Genomic DNA, 21,511 nt, shown 5'->3' on the forward strand with positions numbered 1-21,511 from the left:
TTCTCCAGAAAAAGGGTGGTGTAAAGATATTTAAAGAAATACTTTTGGAAATGTTTCCAAATTTTATAAATTATGAACCAAGATCCAACAATAATTTTAAAAATGGGATAAACATGAAGGAAGTCACATCAAGGTACAGAACAGTCAAATTGGAGGAAACCAATGACTAAGAGTGGAAAATTCTGAGAGAGATGGGAATACAGACCACCTGACCTGCCTCTTAAGAAATCTGTATGCAGGTCAGGAAGCAGCAGTTAGAACTGGACATGGAACAACAGACTGGTTCCAAATAGGAAAAGGACTATGTCAAGGCTGTATTTTGTCACCCTGCTTATTTAATTTCTATGCAGAGTACATCATGAGAAACGCTGGGCAGAGTACATCATGAGAAACGCTGGGCTGGAAGAAACACAAGCTGGAATCAAGATTGCCAGGAGAAATATCAATAACCTCAGATATGCAGATGACACCACCTTTATGGCAGAAAATGAAGAGGAACTAAAAAGCCTCTTGATGAAAGTGAAAGAGGAGAGTGAAAAAGTTGGCCTAAAGCTCAACATTCAGAAAACGAAGATCATGGCATCCAGTCCCATCACTTCATGGGAAATAGATGGGGAAACAGTGGAAACAGTGTCAGACTTTATATTTTGGGGCTCCAAAATCACTGCAGATGGTGATTGCAGCCATGAAATTAAAAGACACTTACTCCTTGGAAGAAAAGTTATGACCAACCTAGATAGTATATTCAAAAGCAGAGACATTACTTTGCCCACTAAGGTCCGTCTAGTCAAGGCTATGGTTTTTCCTGTGGTCATGTATGGATGTGAGAGTTGGACTGTGAAGAAGGCTGAGTGCCGAAGAATTGAGGCTTTTGAACTGTGGTGTTGGAGAAGACTCTTGAGAGTGCCTTGGACTGCAAGGAGATCCAACCAGTCCATTCTGAAGGAGATCAGCCCTGGGATTTCTTTGGAAGGAATGATGCTAAAGCTGAAACTCCAGTACTTTGGCCACCTCATGCGAAGAGTTGACTCATTGGAAAAGAGTCTGATGCTGGGAGGGATTGGGGGCAGGAGGAGAAGGGGAAGACAGAGAATGAGATGGCTGGATGGCATCACTGACTCGATGGACGTGAGTCTGAGTGAACTCCAGGAGATGGTAATGGACAGGGAGGCCTGGCACGCTGCGATTCGTGGGGTTGCAAAGAGTCGGACACGACTGAGCAACTGAACTGAACTGAACTGAATGACTAAGAGGAACATGTTTAAAGTATTTTTAAAAAGATATTAAATACTGGGGAAAAAATAAGAGTACTCATAGACTTCTTATGAGAAATAACACAATCCAGAAGACAATGTAACATCTTTAAATAGGAATTATAGGAAAGACCACTAGCTTTCTCATAATGACTATTAATCTTCGAACATTTCCATAAAGTTGTGGGAGAATAAACACACACCAATCATCCACCCACCTCACTCAATGAACTCCTCTACCTAACCTCTCTTTTTTTTCCAGTGGTAACAACCTCATCATGATTCCTTAAGCTTTATAACCTGAGTTGTCTGGACTCTTTTTTCTGTTTGGGCTCTTTTTCATCTTGTAAATTCCATCAAATCTTGATAGTTCTCCCAAATTGTGATAGTTCTTGATCCTTCCATTTAATTCTTATAGCTACCATTCATGTCAAAGGCTTCTGTATGAGCTCCCCAGCCCTTGTGACAAATGGCCCCTTAGCTTCTAGTTTCTCCAAATCGTACCAGCTTATTTTTTAAAAATACTCTCATATATGAAAATATAGAATATAAAAATTCAGTAAGTGAACTTTGCTATTCACCTGTATTATTGTAAGTGCAAAGAGATTCAGAAGTTTCAGGATCTTGGTCAGGTCTTAGAAAGCCTGTTTGCTCATTTGTAAAATGTGGTTAATGTTATGGACCATCTTTAGGTTGCAATAGAGAACAATAAAGTGGCAAGTTTAAAGAACTTATTACAGCATTTAGCACAAATTAAGTGCTCAATAAATGTTAGCGTCAATTATTGTTATATGATTCTAGCGGTTTGTCACTAGAATGTCAGTTTGCCAGGTTGTGTTTCCCAGCAAAGAACCTGGGAATTGTCAGAGTCTAGGTTACAGAGGCAGATCTCCTCCAATCATTTCTTCCTCTAACCAGAAAGGTTACCAAATCCTGCCAATTTTGTCTTGTCAGCTACTTGGACATATGACACACACATTGAAGATCAATACCCTTAATCAATCTTCATTTACCATCCTTTGTCTCAGTCTAGGCCCTGAAGTATATTTGTGTTCTTCAGTTAAATTTGTAACTCAAGAAGTTTCTATTTTTTCTAAATGCTCAATCTGTTTATTCCCTGCTCAGCCTCTTTTCATGTTTTTATAGATCTATTCATTCACGGTGGGTGTGCATGCTCAGTCGATCAATAGTATCCAACTCTTGTGACCTCAAGGACTGTAGCCTATCAGGCTTCTCTGTCCATGAAATTTTCCAGGCAAGAATATTGGAGTGGGTTACCATTTCCTCCTCCAGGGGATCTTCCTGACCCAGGGATCGAACACAGGTCTCCTGCTTTGCAGGCAGTCTCTTGCATTGGCAGGCAGGTTCTTTACCACTGAACTACCTGGGAAGCCCACAGATATTTACTAAATGTTGTATTAGTCAAAATTCTCAACAGAATATATATAGATACACAGAAAGAAATGTATTATCAGAGATTGCTCATGCTATTAAGGAGGCTGAGAAGTCCTGTGATCTGCTATCTGTTAACTAGACAACCAGGAAAGCTGATAGTGTCATCTCAGTGCAGATCCTTAGGCCTGAGAATCAGAAGAACCAATGATGTGAACCCTTGTCTGAGTCTGAAGGCCCCAAAACCAGGAGCACTGATGTCTAAGGGCAGGAGTTGTTTTTCTTAGCTCAAGAAAAAGAGCAAATTGACCCTTCCTCCACATTTATATTCTATGCAGGCCCTCAACAGATTAGGTGATGCCCACCTGCCTTGATGAGGGTGATCTTCTTTACTTAGTTTCCTGATTCAAATGCTAATCTCTTCTGGATATACTATCTCAGACTCATCCAGGAATAATGTTTTACCTATCTGGGTTAAATAGATATAATAATGCTTTTGCTATTTGGACACCACTTAGCCCAGTCAAATTGACACATAAAATGAGCCATCACAAATGTCTCCCTTGAACTAGCACTGATGTAAACACTGTGATATAGCAGTGAAGGAGACAAAAGCAAAAGATAAAATTCCAAGGGAAATTAAAATAATAAACTCATTTGTGAATTGGTCAAAATTTTTTGTGATTAAAAAAAAACGCATCAGTTCAGTTCAGCTGCTCAGTCATGTCCAACTCTTTGCAACCCCATGAATCACAGCATGCCAGGCCTCCCTGTCCATCACCAACTCCTGGAGTTCACTCAAACTCATGTCCATTGAGTCGGTGATGCCATCCAGCCATCTCATCCTCTGTCATCCCCTTCTCCTCCTGCCCCCAATCCCTCCCAGCATCAGGGTCTTTCCCAATGTGTAAACTCTTCATGTGGCCAAAGTATTGGAGTTTCAGCTTTAGCATCAGTCCTTCCAATGAACACACAGGACTGATCTCCTTTAGGATGGACTGCTTGGATCTCCTTGCAGTCCAAGGGACTCTCAAGAGTCTTCTCCAAAACCACAGTTCAAAAGCATCAATTCTTCGGTGCTCAGCTTCCTTCACAGTCCAACTCTCACATCCATACATGACCACTGGAAAAACCATAGCCTTGACTAGAAGGGCCTTTGTTGGCAAAGTAATGTCTCTGCTTTACAATATACTATCTAGGTTGGTCATAACTTTCCTTCCAAGGAGTAACTGTCTTAATTTCATGGCTGCAGTCACCATCTGCAGTGATTTTGGAGCCCCAAAAATAAAGTCTGACACTGTGTCCACTGTTTCCCCATCTATTTCCCATGAAGTGATGGGACTGGATGCCATGATCTTCATTTTCTGAATGTTGAGCTTTAGGCCAACTTTTTCACTCTCCTCTTTCACTTTTGTCAAGAGGCTTTTTAGTTCCTCTTTACTTTCTGCCATAAGGGTGGTGTCATCTGCATATCTGAGGTTATTGATATTTCTCTTGGCAATCTTGATTCTAGCTTGTGCTTCAACCAGCCCAGCATTTCTCATGATGCACTCTGCATAGAAGTTAAATAAGCAGGGTGACAATATACAGCTTTGATATACTCCTTTTCCTATTTGGAACCAGTCTGTTGTTCCATGTCCAGTTCTAACTGTTGCTTCCTGACCTGCATATAGGTTTCTCAAGAGGCAGATCAGGTGGTTTGGTATTCCCATCTCTTTCAGAATTGTCCACAGTTTATTGTAATCCACACAGTCAAAGGCTTTGGCATAGTCAATAAAGCAGAAATAGATGTTTGCCTGGAACTCTCTTGCATTTTTGATGATCCAGTGGACGTTGGCAATTTGATCAATGTTACCTCTGCCTTTTCTAAAACCAGCTTGAACCTCTGGAAGGTCAAGGTTCACATATTGTTGAAGCTTGGCGTGGAGAATTTTGAGCATTACTTTGCTAGCGTGTGAGATGAGTGCAATTGTGCAGTAGTTTGAGCATTCTTTGGCATTGCCTTTTTTTGGGATTGGAATGAAAACTGACCTTTTCCAGTCCTGTGGCCACTGCTGAGTTTTCCAAATTTGCTGACATATTGAGTGTAGCACTTTCACAGTGTCATCTTCCAGGATTTGAAATAGCTCAACTGGAATTCCATCACCTCCACTAGCTTAGTTTGTAGTGATGCTTCCTAAGGCCCACTTGACTTCACATTCCAGGATGTTTGGCTCTAGATGAGTGATCACACCATCATGATTATCTGGGTCATGAAGATCATTTTTGTACAGTTCTTCTGTGTATTCTTGCCACCTCTTCTTAATATCTTCTGCTTCTGTTAGGTCCAGACCATTTTTGTTCTTTATCGAGCCCATCTTTGCATGAAATGTTCCCTTGGTATCTCTAATTTTCTTGAAGAGATTTCTAGTCTTTCCCATTCCGTTGTTTTCCTCTATTTCTTTGCATTGATTGCTGAGGAAGGCTCTCTTGTCTCTCCTTGCTATTCTTTGGAACTCTGCATACAGATGGGTATATCTTTCCTTTTCTCCTTTGCTTTTCACTTCTCTTCTTTTGCACCTATTTGTAAGGCCTCCTCAGACAGCCATTTTGCTTTTTTGCATTTCTTTTTCTTGGGGATGGTCTTGATCCCTGTCTCCTGTACAATGTCATGAACCTCTGTCCATAGTTCATCAGGCTCTCTTGTCTATCAGATCTAGGCCCTTAAAACTATGTCTCACTTCCACTGTATAATCATAAGGGATTTGATTTAGGTCATACCTGAATGGTCTAGTGGTTTTCCCTACTTTCTTCAATTTAAGTCTGAATTTGGCAATAAGGTGTTCATGATCTGAGCCACAGTCAGCTCCTGGTCTTGTTTCTGTTGACTGTATAGAGCTTCTCCATCTTTGGCTGCAAAGAATATAATCAATCTGATTTCAGTGTTGACTGTGTATGGGTAAAATGATCTATAATTTTTTTCTACGCAGCCTTTGATTTTTGATTCAAAGCTACATTCACCTGCTTAATTCTTTGGAAGAATACTCTCAAGTTTTCATTCATATGGAAAACCTCTAGACATTTGGAATAATCTGATTCTTGAATATTTAGTAAAACTTTTCTGTTAAAAAAAAAAATTCAAGGGACCTTCAGACAAAGTCTCAAATATTTAAATGTTCACTGATTGACAATTTCTCTGAGTTTATTGCTAGGACAGTGTAACTAACTAATTTGTAAACTCTTAAGATTATCCTGGTCATGACCAAAATTTTGAAATGTGTTTACCTGCTTTAGATCCTCCTCTTTTCAAGAATTTTTGCTTCACATGGGGCCAAATTCTTATTTTCATATAATCTATATAATTCCTCCAAACTAAACATATTTCTGCTACCATTGAAAATACTAAATTTTAATAATTATATTTTGTTTATTTTTATTACATTCTTTATTTAAAAATAATAATATCAGTACTTCAGAGGAAAGAGCTCAGTTGATCCATACTAACAAAACTGAGTTTTCTCACATACACACACCATAGTTAAATCCAATGGTTGTTTGAAAGAAAAGTGTTTTTTTCCTCTCTCCTTTAGTTAAACAGAAATGTGCTATTCCAACAGAGAAACTGCTTTTCATTTTTAAGCTATAGTGACAATTTTGGCATAATAATATATTAAGTAGTTACCTCAGGATATATTGTATACATAATATTAAAAAGTTCTGTTCTCTCCTCAAAGAGCTAATGTTCTAAAAGTTAATGGAAGGATAAAGAGCACAAACATGGACAGGCGTGGATTCAACCTCAGCAGAAACTATCCTTATTATAGTTTCCTTTTCCGTTCTCTTCTTGATTGTGTACAAATAGATTTTTGGCATATAAAATCATGTCATTGTTTAAATTGGCAGTTTGAGAAGTTAGCTCATCCTAGTTCCACCTCTCTCAGGCCTAATGACAGACAGTCCCATCTTGGGTGGCCTTCCCATGAAGAAAGTGTCTCAGACAGGAGACCAGAGGCTGCCCTGTTATACACAGCAGGGGAACTTTCCAGAGGCAGCTTTGTGATAAACCCATCTCTGACAGCTGGATTTCAGACTTCCTAGTGGAGAGAAAAAGAAAGGAAACTTTTCCAGTGCTTCATAAAGCACAGCTATTTAACATTCTTAATAACAATCTTTTAAGATTTATATTTGGAATGTTGATGAGCTTTTTAAAGAATACTGAAGGTGAAGTTATCCCTGGTACAAGCAAAATAATGGGGAGCAAATCATCCAGAGTCAATGATGTGGCATGCAGTACTCACTCGTTTCTCCCTGTGCTCAAGGAACAGAATTGCCTTTAATGCCTTGTGAGAAGTTCTGCTAAGAGGAAAAAAATTCTAAGATGTAATGTTCCTCCCAGGTATAAACTGATCATGAAACTTTTTACATTGATGTCCTCAAATATAACATGCCTAGAAATAGTGAGAACTCTATTCTCCATGCTTATGTCCCCTTGAATTGCTCTGAATTAAACCCTAAACTGGACTAAGAGCTGGTATGCATTTTTCAGTTCATGCCTTTAACAAAACCTTGATATATTTGTATTGGCAGAACTCTAGAGGAAAATACAAGCCTTGTGCCAGAGTGTCTGGATGTGGAAATCTAGAAGGAGAATGATTAAAAGAAAAGTTAGCAGTTGAAGAAATGTATGCCCTAGAAGAGAGACCTATTTCTTCTGGATAACCCAACAGCTAATTACATCTCTGAGTGCTTACAAGAAGAAATTGAAAAACATTCCCATTGAAAGCTTTGTGACATTGGTTTGCAAGTAGCACTGCTTTGGTGTCCAGGAGAAATGTACAGGTAGCTCCAGACTGCAGGACAGCATACTGTCTGGTTCTAGGGCTTGGAGTCTTCAGAATACATAGCACCACTCTGGCATTTTTAGTCTGCAATGAATCAATGGCAGCAATAGTCATAGAAATTATCAAGGAGAATGAGGTAATGTCCAGAGACACTACTTTCTTGCTATATGGTCATATTCTCTCCACATTATCCAGTCTCATTGTAATTAAGTGAGATTATGTAACTACTTCTGATTAATACACTGTGAGCAGAAGTGGCCTGTTTACTTCTGGGCCAAAGCATTCAAGCCACTGCAAGATTTTTCAGTATTTCTTATCCGATATTAATCACTCTTCAGGCCGCTTGTTGAGTTGGAAATATGATAAAAGGTGGAAATTTTGTTAGATTGGATTTCCAAGTCACAAGTTGGAGGGGAGTTGCTGAGGAGGGCTGTCATATCCCCAGTGAACTTGGGATGAGTTTTGAGTAAGAATGAGCTATTATGTGCAAAGTCACTAAGATTTCAGAGTTGTTACTAACTTCCCTTAGCCTGAATAAAATAAGGAGACCGTACCAGTAGAAGGGAAGACAAGTTTAGATGCCACATGATGGGCAACAAAATGTGTTCATGAGACATTTGAAAAGATGCTTAGAATATTCGTTAGAGACTTCATAGCTATATAAATAAAAAGTAGGTTAAGAATTACAAAATTAAGGTTATTACTGTTTATATTATCTTTCTTCTTAACTTTATTATGTTATGTATTAGAATTGACAGCGACCTCAGAGGTAGATTTTCCAGTTCTCTTCTTTTATATATGTAGTCCTTAAAGCCTAAGTTTGCAAAGTTGCTTGCTTAAGCCCTCTCAGAAAATTAATGACAGGGAGAAAGTGGGATGAAGATAGCCTGAAAGTCTGTTAGGTCCTCGTAAGGCATAGTGAGGCCCTTTACAGATTGCCTTGTTTCCCTACTCTCCCAGGTTGTTAGTGCTCCCCTTTCAATGCTCCTACAGTATTTGCTTTATGTGTACAATTGTACTGATACTTCATTGCAATTATGTGTGAATTCCGCAGAAACATGAAGGATCATGAGAGACTACTACAAGCAACTATACAGTAATAAAAAGGACAACCTGGAAGAAATGGACAAATTCTTAGAAAGGTACAATTTTCCAAGGCTAAAACAGGAACAAATAGAACATCTGAACCAATCACAAGTACTGAAATTGAAACTGTGATTTAAAAACTTCCAACAAACAAAAGTCCAGGCTTACAGGCAACTTCTGTCAAATATTTAAAGAAGAGCTAACACCTGTCTTTCTCAAACCATTCTAAAAAATTGCAAAGTAAGGAATACTCCCAAGCTCATTCTATGAGGCCAGACACTATAGAAACTGAAACCAGACAAAGGTATCACACGAAACTATTATAGGCCAATATTGCTGACTAACAGATATGAAAATCCCTATGGCATGAGGAAAAGAGGGATTTGATTATAAAGTCCTTTTACACATTATGTAATATGAGATCATTGAGATTAAATATATCTTTACTGCAATATATTTGGTTAGTTAATACTAAAAATATTGATAAGATGAATTTGCTTTGAGTTATACCTATAGAGAAGCAGCCCACTCCAGTATTCTTTCCTGGAGAATCCCATGGACAGAGGAGCCTGGCAGGCTACAGTCCACGGAGTCACAAAGAGTCAGACATGACTGAGCAACTGAGCATTTCTACCTAATCAAACAGAATTTACATTCTCAAAAAAAAAAAAAAGAGGAAGAAGAATTTATATTCTCATATCTTCCAAATGAAATCATCAAATTTAAATTAGGGAAATGTAGACTTCCAAATTAATATGTGTCCCCTTTAAGAAAAGATGGAGTCTAATAGACATAGCTATGATAATATTAATTATTGGGTACTTCTTTCTGTTTCATTTACTCAGACCAAGTTAATTTGATATACCCTTAGGTGAGATAGCACAATGTTCCCAGCAAAATAAACAATATTATCCAGGAGTGGATATAATCCACAGATACCATGCAGACAAAATCAAGAATGTTAATGGAAGACTATCTCTTGCTCTTACATGACCTTTGGAATAATAGTTTCCTTTCCTTAAAAAAAATGGTTTATAACCTACATATGCATCACTATAAATAGCTGAGGAAAGAATAAAAGTGAAAAGCAAAGGAGAAAGGAAAGATATACCCAGCTGAATGCAGAGTTTCAGAGACTAGCAAGGAAAGATAAGAAGAGCATCTTAAATGAACAATGCAAAGAAATAGAGGAGAGTAACAGAATGGGAAAGATTAGAGATCTCTTTAAGAAAACTGGAGATATCAAGGGAACACTTCATGCAAAGATGAGCACAATAAAGGACAGAAATAGTAAGGACCTAACAGAAGCAGAAAATATTAAGAAGAATACATATTCTTGCCACGTATTATTGCACAAGAATACACAAAAGAACTGCACAAAAAAGGTCTTAATGACATGGATAACCACGATAGTGTGGCCCCTCACCTAGAGCCAGCATTCTGGAGTGTGAAGTCAAGTGGGCCTTAGGAAGCTTTACTGTGAACAAAGCTAGTGGAGGTGACAGAATTCCAGTGGAGTTATTTAAAATTCTAAAAGATAATGCTGTAAAAGTGCTGCACTCAATATTCCAGCAAATTTGGAAAATTCAGCAGTGGCCATGGGACTGGAAAGTATCAGTTTTCATTCTGATCCCAAAGAATTTTCAAACTACCATACAACTGTGCTCATTTCACGTGCTAGCAAGGTTATGCTCAAAATTCTTCAAGCTTGGCTTCAGCAGTACATCAACTGAGAACTTACAGATGTTAAATGTACAAGCTGGAAGGAAAAGATCAATTTTAAAGAGACAACATTGAAGACAGACTAAGTACGGTCATGGAGCATGATATGGGTGTCTATGAAGACTTTACCTTTTGGTGAGTGACCTTATCTGCCATATTGCTAGCCCTGTCACCTTAGGACTCACCTTCTCCTAACCCTCCCAGGCATTTGGGGTCCCACTGCCAGCAGCAAGTGAATCCTGACTAGAAGTTGCATATATGCCCCAAACTTATTGATGCTTTTGAATTGTGGTGTTGAAGATTCTTCAGAGTCCCTTGGATTACAAGGAGATCCAACCAGTCCATCCTAAAGGAAATCAGTCCTGAATATCCATTGGAAGGACTGAGGCTAAAGCTGAGACTTCAATACTTTGGCCACCTGATGTGAAGAACTGACTCACTGAAAAAGACCCTGATGCTGGGAAAGATTGAAAGCAGGAGGAGAAGGGTACAACAGAGGATGAGATGGTTGGATGGCATCACCAACTCTATGGACATGAGTTTGAGTCAACTCTGGGAGTTGGTGTTGGACAGGGAGGCCTGGTGTGCTGCAGTCCATGGTGTTGCAAAGAGTAAGACACGACTGAATGACTGAACTGAACTGAACTTCCCTTACTCAAGGAAAATGTATCTACCTGCAGTCCATTTTATTTTCCCCAGGGCTCTGCTTTCAACTTCCCAAGGTGAGCTACTTGCATGGTAGATGGTCAGTCATTAGGGCATGAGTTCCTTGCCCACACTGTGTAGGTAGAGAAAATGCTCCATTTTGGTTGCTTTACTTAAAGAAGTCAAAGTAGTGGTGACATTTAAAAGTAAATCAGTGAGACTGTAAAGAAGGGAACAAAGGAGAGAATACATTGGTCCTATAATTAGAGATTAACCACATAATTTATACTCCTGATCAGAACAATTTTGAGAGTGAAAAGTGGTTCTGTTAATAATTATTCCAGAACAATAGGCATAAACAGTGTTGTTTGATGACTCTACCCTTAGAAGGTGGTGAATATGCAAATTATTGTGTGTCATGTGAGATTTTTCTGGGAAGATGGTTTATAATAATCATCATGCTTAAAGAGGTCTCTGACACATAAAGATTAATAGCCAGTAGGGTGAAGGCAATGGCACCCCACTCCAGTACTCTTGCCTGGCAAATCTCATGGACGGAGGAGCCTGGAAGGCTGCAGTCCATGGGGTCGCTAGAAGTCGGACATGACTGAGCAACTTCACTTTCACTTTTCACTTTCATGCATTGGAGAAGGAAATGGCAACCCACTCCAGTGTTCTTGCCTGGAGAATCCCAGGGACAGGGGAGCCTGATGGGCTGCCGTCTATGGGGTCTCACAGAGTCGGACACGACTGAAGCGACTTAGTAGCAGCAGGGTGTACACATTACTTCTACTTCTGCTTTATTGACTACCAAAGCCTTAGACTGTCTGGATCACAACAAACTGGAAAATTCTGAAAGAAATGGGAATACCAAACCACCTTACCTGCTTCCTGAGAAATCTGTAGGCAGGTCAAGAATCAACAGTTAGAAACAGACATGGAATAACAGACTGGTTCCAAATTGGGAAAGGAGTATGCCAAAGCTGTGTATTGTCACCCTGCTTATTTAACGTCTATGTAGAGTACATCATGCAAAATGCTGGGCTGGATGAAGCACACCCTAGAATCAAAATTCCCGGGAGAAATAGCAATAGCCTTAGACATGCAGATGACACCACCCTTATGACAGAGAGCAAAGAGGAACTAAAGAGCCTCTTGATGAAAGTGAAAGAAGAGAGGGAAAAATCTGGCTTAAAACTCAACATTGAAAGAACGAAGATCATGGCATCCTGTCCCATCATTTCATGGCAAATAGATGAAGAAACAATGGAAATAGTGACAGGCTTTATTTTCTTGGACTCTAAAATGGCTGCAGATGATGACTGCAGCCATGAAATTAAGATACTTGCTCTTGGAAGAAAAGCTATGACCAACCTAGGCAGCATATTAAAAAGCAGAGACATTACTTTGCTGACAAAGGTCCATACAGTCAACGCTATGGTTTTTCCAGTAGTCATATACGGATGTGAGAGTTGGACTACAAAGAAAGTTGAGGGCTGAAGAATTGATGCTCTTGACCTGTGGTGTTGGAGAAGACTCCTGAGAGTCCCTTGGACTGCAAGGAGATCCAACCAGTCAATCTTAAGGGAAATGAGTCCTGAATATTCATTGGAGGATTGATGCTGAAGCTGAAACTCCCATATTTTGGCCACATGATGTGAAGAACTGATTCATTGGAAGGGACCCTGTTTCTGGGAAAAATTGAAGGCAGGAGGAGAAAGGGATGACAGAGTATGAGATGGTTGGATGGCATCACCAACTCATGAGTTTGAGCAAGTTGACGGAGTTAGTGATGGACAGGGAGGCTTGGTGTGCTGCAGTCCATGGTATCGCAAAGAGTCGGATGCAGCAGAGCAGCTGAACTCCTTGAGTACGCATTAGAAACATGTAGCATAGTGGAGTCTGAAATGAAATGGAATCTTCATTCCAGAATTGAAGACTATAACTTCAAACAAGTTCTTTGCCTCTCAAGGCTGCTGTTTTCCTCACTTAAGAAAATGAGAATAATGCCTTCTTGACAGGTGTATGCATAAGAAGGTCCCTGTCACCAACTGATTAAGTGTGTAGATAATTACATATAAACACTGTGCTTCCTTATATCCCCATAATACTTTCTCCCTCTGATTTTTGTGCATTGTTAAAGATGTTATATCAAAATTAAATTAAGTTACAAAAAAAATTGAATGGATCCTAAGAATTTTGAAGTGAAATCTTTTACACAACAAATGAGGAATCAGACAGCCAGAGAATTTAACTTAGTCATTGGCAGCTTCCCTGATAGCTCAATTGGTAAAGAATCCATCTGTGATGCAGGAGACCCTGGTTCAATTCCTGGTTCAGGAAGAACCCCTGGAGAAGGGATAGGCTACCCACTCCAGTGTTCTTGGGCTTCCCTTGTGGCTCAGTTGGTATAGAATCTGCCTGCAATGAGGGAGACCTGGGTTCGTTCCCTGGGTTGGGAAGATCTCCTGGAGAAGGGAAATGCTACCCATTCCAGTATTCCGGCCTTGAGAGTTCCATGGACTATACAGTCCATGGAGTCAAAAAGAGTTAGACATGAGTTAGTGATGTTCACTTTCACTTTCATTATAATTAAAGACAGAGTCAATGATGAAAGCCAGCTCTCCAACTTCAGCAACACAGAATTCTCTTAACTTTTCTGTTTGCCACATTTCTCCAGCAGCCACCTGGTACCCTGTAAATGGTAAAGTGTTAAAGACCATCTGGAAACTTCATGGCAGTCTACTCAAAGGGATCAGTCCCTGGTGAAAGAAGATAAAAACATTGGTACTACATTAAAAAAAATTAATGATGCTTTGGGTATCAATTTACAATACAAAAGATGTCACATTAAAAATACTTCAGAAAATCTATTTGTGACTTTAGATGTAGATTTATTACAAAATTATAGAAAGGTATTATTTTGCTTTTATAAGTTTTTTTTCTAATTTGTTTTCCATTATATTTTTCCAAGTTTGCTACTGAAGAAACAAAATAAAACCAAAATAGTTTGCTGACTATCATAGGAAAAGTTGGCTATAAATTCGGAAACAAAATCAAGCTTTGCTTTATTTCAAAGAATGAGAATTCAGAGGAAGAAAAATCATTCCAGGAGAAACATTCTGGGTGACTTACTGGAAAAGAATATCTGCGAAGTTCTGTGCAATTAAAAAAAAAAAAAGATAACTTCCATCCTGATCATTTGGGATTTTAACATTTTTAGAAAGAGTAATTTTAAATATCTTGCCACTTATACTAAAGTTCTGATACAAGAAAGTACATTTCCAATATAAGTGTCATGATTTGGGATATTTCTCCCATGTCTTATTTCAGACATGCATCAGATTATTTCTGTACTTTCTGCACAAGAAAATACAACTCAGTGTTGACCACAAGGTTCACCTCATCCTTTTTAGTGTGACAAAGACCGCACAATCATGTGTTATATAGGCTGACGGCTAAGAGGAGAGACATAGTGTGAAACACACACATGCTGAAAATGATAGGTGCCAGTGGGCAAGTTGCTGGCAAAAGCCTTTGATAATAATATAAGTGGCTTGGCCGGTGGGCTTTTTTCCTCAGAAATGTTTCCACTATGTGCCTTCAGGCAGTGTTGAAATTTTTCTGTTCCACTATACATGTGCTTTTTATAATTTGGTTTTGGTTTGCCTTACTTCTAAATAAAATTTTGTTTCCTTTCAGTTCTTACCTTGAAGTTGGGCTTTCAAAATAAAAACACTCTCCTCTGTTTTATTTTCCAAAATATCCTGAGATACAGGGAAGGATAGAGATTTTATCTTTCTGGAAACTTGCCTTATTAACTTATTAATGCATATTTCTTAATTGTTTATAGTTCATCAATTTCTGTATTATCATTACCAAACTACATAGGTAGACTCTATGGACACTCATTTGTATTATATAATTTAATCTCCTGCATTTAAATGACAGTTTAAGCAATGATTTGGAATTTATTTAGATGTTTGAGATAATCATAATGCTTTCAGTTTTCCCTGAAATAGGTTTGTCACTGAAATATTGGCACTTTTTAATAATTAAAAGAAATATCTAACCAATGAAATTGAACTCACCAAAACACTGTTGTTGCAATGATTTGGAATTTATTTAGATGGTTGAGATAATCAATGCTTTCAGTTGTCTCTGAAATAGATTTGTCACTGAAATATTGGAATGTTTTAATAATTATAAGAAATATCTAACCAATGAACTTAAACTCACCAAAACGCTGATGTTGGTCTATTATTCCACAAGTCAGCTGAAGCTGAGCCTCACAGAAATATAAGAATAGAGAGAAATAAGGATGTATTTGTAATTCTACATAATCTAGCATATGTAAAAGAAATATATTACTTGTGAATATGAAAAAAGCCATCAATCTATTTTTTATATTCTTCAAATGAATATCTAGTGCTGACATCCTAAAAATGTTTTAATAATGTAGCCATATTCCAGCTTGTGCTGGAACAACCAGAGAGAAAAGTTGGTGCAAAAAACATGACTTTGAAATCTGCTGTCACTAAAAGTATTTTCCATAGAGAATAAGTGACATGCCAAAAAGTGTATGGCACCAATCAAGTAAACTGTAAATGTGTGATATTGTTACAAAAGAAATAAAATAGAGCATGTGAATTCTGCCCAGTGGGAGACCCAAATAAAAAGAGTTTTCTGTGTAGAATGTAGAATGGCCCATAGCTGCATTAATGCTCTGTTATCTGAAAAACAGAACCAACCAAACCCTGGAGAATTCAGTAGTATAAAAATGACCTTAATAGAACCATTTTTATTGGAATGGCTATTTCCTAGTGTAAAGGCATTTCATTATACACCTATTCTTTGAGTCAGCACAGTTGTATATAATTGTTTGACAGCGTGGTAGGTGTTTACAGAAAATGAAGAGAAAAATAACTACATTTCTATGACTATAGAAGGGCAAAACAGTGGTTTAAGTTTCAACTTTGAAGAATATGTCAACTCTTTCATGTATATATATATATACACACACATATATATATACCCAGGCAGTGGTGATGAAAGCGCTGAATCCTAGCTGCAAGACCACCAGGAAGCTGTATATACATATATATATATATATATATATATATATATATAACTCTGCCTTAAGAGAATGAAATATAGTTTGAGTAAAATATAAACTGTTCATCTATTTAAAATGTTAATAACTTTTAGACACATTAATAGCTATAAGAAGAATTGAAAATGTAATCCCTAGGAATCATAAGAGCCTTTTGACACTCTGACAAATTGAAGATGAGTTTTAATCCTAAATTTGAAAGTTTCTCCCCACAAAACCACAGAAATTCCTAGCTCTGAGTCTAATTTACCTAAGATGGCAGGGTCAATGACTTTTTCCTCTGGTTTGCTGTTAAAAGAATTAGCTTCCCTGCGTAGTTCCACCTGGATCCTGGCCATTCAAAAACAAACCCAATTTTAAAGGTCCTCCCTCTCCCTACCATGCCCCATTTGAAGAGATTTGGAGTTCAAAGACGCTCTGTGCCATTATCTTCTAGTTGCAGAGATCAATAGATTCTAAACCATTTTAACTAATTAACATCCCTATTTTGGATGGCATCATCAACTCAATGGATATGAGCTTGAGAAACTCCAGGAGATAGTGAAGGACAGGGAACCCGGGTGTGCTGTAGTTCATGGGGTCACAAAGAGTTGGACACCACTGAGTGAGTGAACAGCAACAACTATTTGATTTTTATCTAAAACCTCAGAGCAATATTTTATTGCTTCTACAGAGTTGTCACCTACATGAGTCACCTGAATAAACTTGAAAAAAGGGAGTAGTGTGTATTTAAATTTGCTGAGAGTAGAATTTAAATTTTCTCATGGAAAGAAGAAAAACTACTGAAAGAAAAGAAAAGGGAAGAAAAGAAAAATAAATATTCAAAGCAATGGATGTGTTAACTAGGTGATGAGATGCCTTCACATGATGTATACAAATATCAGACCAACACAATGCACACATTAATATTTTACAATTTTATTTGCTGATTATACCTCAGTAAAGGTGGATCATGAAAAAAGCAAGAGAGTTCCAGAAAAACATCTATTTCTGCTTGATTGACTATGCCAAAGCCTTTGACTGTGTGGATCACAATCAACTGTGGAAAATTCTGAAAGAGATGGGAATACCAGACCACCTGACCTGCCTCTTGAGAAACCTGTATGCAGGTCAGGAAGCAACAGTTAGAACTGGACATGGAACAACAGACTGGTTCCAAATAGGAAAAGGAGTACATCAAGGCTGCATATTGTCACCCTGCTTATTTAACTTATATGCCGAGTACATCATGAGAAACGCTGGACTGGAAGAAACACAAGCTGGAATCAAGATTGCCGGGAGAAATATCAATAACCTCAGATATGCAGATGACACCACCCTTATGGCAGAAAGTGAAGAGGAACTAAAAGCCTCTTGATGAAAGTGAAAGAGGAGAGTGAAAAAGTTGGCTTAAAGCTCAACATTCAGAAAACGAAGATCATGGCATCCGGTCCTATCATTTCATGGCAAATAGATGGGGAAACTGTGGAAACAGTGTCAGACTATTTTTTTGGAGGGGCTCCAAAATCACTGCAGATGGTGATTGCAGCCATGAAATTAAAAGACACTTACTCCTTGGAAGAAAAGTTATGACCAACCTAGATGGCATATTGAAAAGCAGAGACATTACTTTGCCGACTAAGGTCCGTCTAGTCAAGGCTATGGTTTTTCCTGTGGTCATGTATGGATGTGAGAGTTGGACTGTGAAGAAGGCTGAGCACCTAAGAATTGAGGCTTTTGAGCTGTGGTGTTGGAGAAGACTCTTGAGAGTGCCTTGGACTGCAAGGAGATCCAACCAGTCCATTCTGAAGGAGATCAGCCCTGGGATTTCTTTGGAAGGAATGATGCTGAAGCTGAAACTCCAGTACTTTGGCCACTTCATGCGAAGAGTTGACTCATTAGAAAAGACTCTGATGCTGGGAGGGATTGGGGGCAGGAGGAGAAGGGGACGACAGAGGATGAGATGGCTGGATGGCATCACGGACTCGATGGACATGAGTCTGAGTGAACTCCGGGAGTTGGTGATGGACAGGGAGGCCTGGCGTGCTGCGATTCATGGGGTCGCAAAGAGTCGGACATGACTGAGCGACTGAACTGAACTGAGCTGAACTGAAAGCTGCAATCAATCAAAGAATCTCAAGCCCTCCTATCTCCTAAGGGACCTCTTCAGGACCCCTGTGGAACTACGTAGAGGACAATTTGAAAACGACTACTATAAAGAAATGGAAGTCATTTATTTTTCATACTTTTTTTTCAGTCAAAACATTTTAAATTCATTAGTCAGAGACTACCTGTGTTGAAATGGAGAAAATATGTGAAAAATAAATGACTGCATATTGGTTAAAAAATTAATAAAAATGAGAACAAAAGAACTTACGAGAAGAAAGAGTTGATATATGACACACTTTTACTTTTTTTTTCTTTTAAATCTTTCTCCTCCCTTTATTTCCTCCCTCCATGGAGCATTTCTCTAATGAGAGTAGCCTTCCCCCAAGCATTTGCCGTGTTCTGGTGGCCCAGGAGCTGACCTCCCTCCAGTATTAGGAGCCCTTCACTCTGCACCATGATGAGAAGCATAGATGGCTTCCAGCCTCAAAGTAAACAAGTCAGAAGCTCACTTCCCCAGCTTATGTGACCTGAGCTCAGAATAAGATGTAGGATACTCATGACTCAGGAAAGAAAAGTAGTGGAGAAGTTATTATAGTGGGTACAAGAGCAATTCAGAAATGCCCTGTTTCTTAAGGTCAGTATTTCTTCCATCACTTCAACAACTAATTCCTTCCTGGTAGTGAAAGAGACGCTCTGATGATTTTCCCAGCTACAAGGGTCATGAGACTGTTAGCAGTCTAGTGAACATGTAATATGCTGTGCTGAATGAAACTTTTTGTATATATCTGGGAGTTGAAGTCCTCGATGGCTAATATAATTTACCTGCTGTGCATACAGAGGCAAATTACTTAGCATCACATGCAAAGGATGTAATATCTAGCTCACTGGTTTGTGATAGTAAAAGAGATAATACATGTAAGACGCTTTGTATAGTGCCTGGCATAGAGTTAGGCTGTCTTAAATCGTAGCTATTATTATCATTATAATTTCTATTACTTATTCTGTGACTATTTCCATTACTGTTATATCTAACCTCTACTAGTTTTTGAACTGTCAACCCTTATATCCAGCTTTCATATCAGTTAGGCACCAGCTAGTCACCTCTAACAGATCTCTCAAGAAAATTAGAGATACCAAGGGAACATTTCATGCAAAGATGGGCAAAATAAAGGACAGAAACAGTATGTATGTAATGGAAGTAAAAGATGTTAAGAAGAGGTGTCAAGAATACACAGAGGAACTATACAAAAAAGATCTTAATGACCCAGATACCAACAATGGTGTGATCACTCACCTAGAGCCAGACAGCCTGGAGTGCAAAGTCAAGGGGGACTTAGGAATCATCACTATGAAAAAAGCTAGTGGAGGTGATGAAATTCTAGCTGAGCTATTTCAAATCCTAAAAGATGATGCTGTGAAAGTGTTGCACTCAATATCTTAGCAAATTTGGAAATCTCAGCAGTGGCCAAAGGACTGGAAAAAGTAAGTTTTCATTCCAATCCCAAAGAAGGATAATGCCAAAGAATGTTCAAACTACTGCACAATTGCACTCATTTCACCTGCTAGCACAGTAATGCTCAAAATTCTCCAAGCTAGGCTTCAAAAGTACATGAACCAAGAATTTCCAGATGTTCAAGCTGGATTTAGAAAAGGTAGAGGAACAAGAGATCAAATTGCCAACATCAATTGGATCATAGAAAAAGCAAGAGAATTCCAGAAAAGCATTTACATTTGTTTCATTGACTATGCTAAAGCCTTTGACTGGGTGGATCAAAACAAACTGTGGAAAATTCTTCAAGAGATGGGAATACTAGACCGCCTTACCTGCCTTACCTGCCTCCTGAGAAACCTGTATGTAGGTTAAGAAGCAACAGTTAGAACTGGACATGGAACAATGGACTGGTTCCAAATTGGGAAAGGAATATGTCAAGTCTGTATATTGTCACCATGCTTATTTAACTTGTATGCAGAGAGAGTACATTATGCAAAATACCGGACTGGATGAAGCACAAGCTGGAATCAAGATTGCCGGGAGAAATATCGATAACCTCAGATATGCAGATGACATTACCCTTATGGCAGAAAGTGAAGAGGAACTGAAGAGCTTCTTGATGAAAGTGAAAGAAGAGAGTGAAAAAGGTGGCTTAAAACTCAACATTAAAAAAACTAAAATCATGGCATCTTGTACCATCACTTCATGCCAAATAAATGGGGAAACAATGGAAACAGTGACAGACTTTATTTTCTTGGGCTCTAAAACTGCTGCAGATGGTGACTTCAGGCATGAAATTAAAAGACTGTTGCTCCTTGGAAGAAAAGCTATGACCAACCTAGACAGCATATTAAAAAACAGAGACATTACTTTGTCAATAAAGGCCCATCTAGTCAAAGTTATGGTTTTTCCAGGAGTCATACGTGAATGTGAGAGTTGGACCATAAAGAAGGCTGAGCGCCGGAGAATTGATGCTTTTGAACTTTGGTGTTGGAGAAGACTATATCCCCTTGGGAGAAGGAAATGGCAACCCACTCCAGTGTTCTTGCCTGGAGAATCCCAGGGACGGGGGAGCCTGGTGGGCTGCCATCTATGGGGTCGCACAGAGTCAGACACGACTGAAGTGACTTAGCAGCATATCCCCTTGGACTGCAAGGAGATCAAACCAGTCAGTCCTAAAGGAAATCAATCCTGAATATTCATTGGAAGAACTGATGCTGAAGCTGAAGCTCCAATACTTTGGCCACCTGATGCAAAGAGATGACTCATTAGAAAAAATCCTGATGCTGGGAAAGACTGAAGGCAGGAGGAGAAGGAGATAACAGAGGATGAGATGGTTGGATGGTATCACTGACTCATTGGACATGAGTTTGAACAAACTCCTGGAGATGGCAAAGGACGGGGAAGCTTTTCATGCTGCAGTCCATTGGGTTGCAAAGAGTCAGACACAACTGAGCAACTGAACAAGTCACCTCTAACAATGAGATGCCCAGTTTTGGCTTCTGATTTTATCTCTATGCAAATATTTATGTCATGTTTTCTTCTTCAAATGTGGAGATTTATTTGTGTGTATCTTCTTCTAGAATATAAATAAATATGTGGTGGTGACATTAGTGATGTTTTTATTCTTTTCTCTCTTAACTTTTGGATGTTTGTTTTGCTGTTGTTGTTACTTTTTTTGCAAGAGCCATATATTACTTTATTAAACAGAAAAAATAATCCAAAGTAGAAAAAAAGTAAAAAATAAGAAAGCTATTTCAAGTTATATCTTCTTGATATATAACATTATTCTGTCTTCATTTCCAACTGATCTGATTCTTTTGAATGAGGTACACATTCCTTGTTATATATCCATTTTTATTTTATCCCAACAATTCTAACACTTAATACATTAAAACAT

This window comes from Ovis aries, chromosome 16, assembly GCF_016772045.2.
Source record: "Ovis aries strain OAR_USU_Benz2616 breed Rambouillet chromosome 16, ARS-UI_Ramb_v3.0, whole genome shotgun sequence".
NCBI classification, from domain to species: Eukaryota; Metazoa; Chordata; class Mammalia; order Artiodactyla; family Bovidae; genus Ovis; species Ovis aries.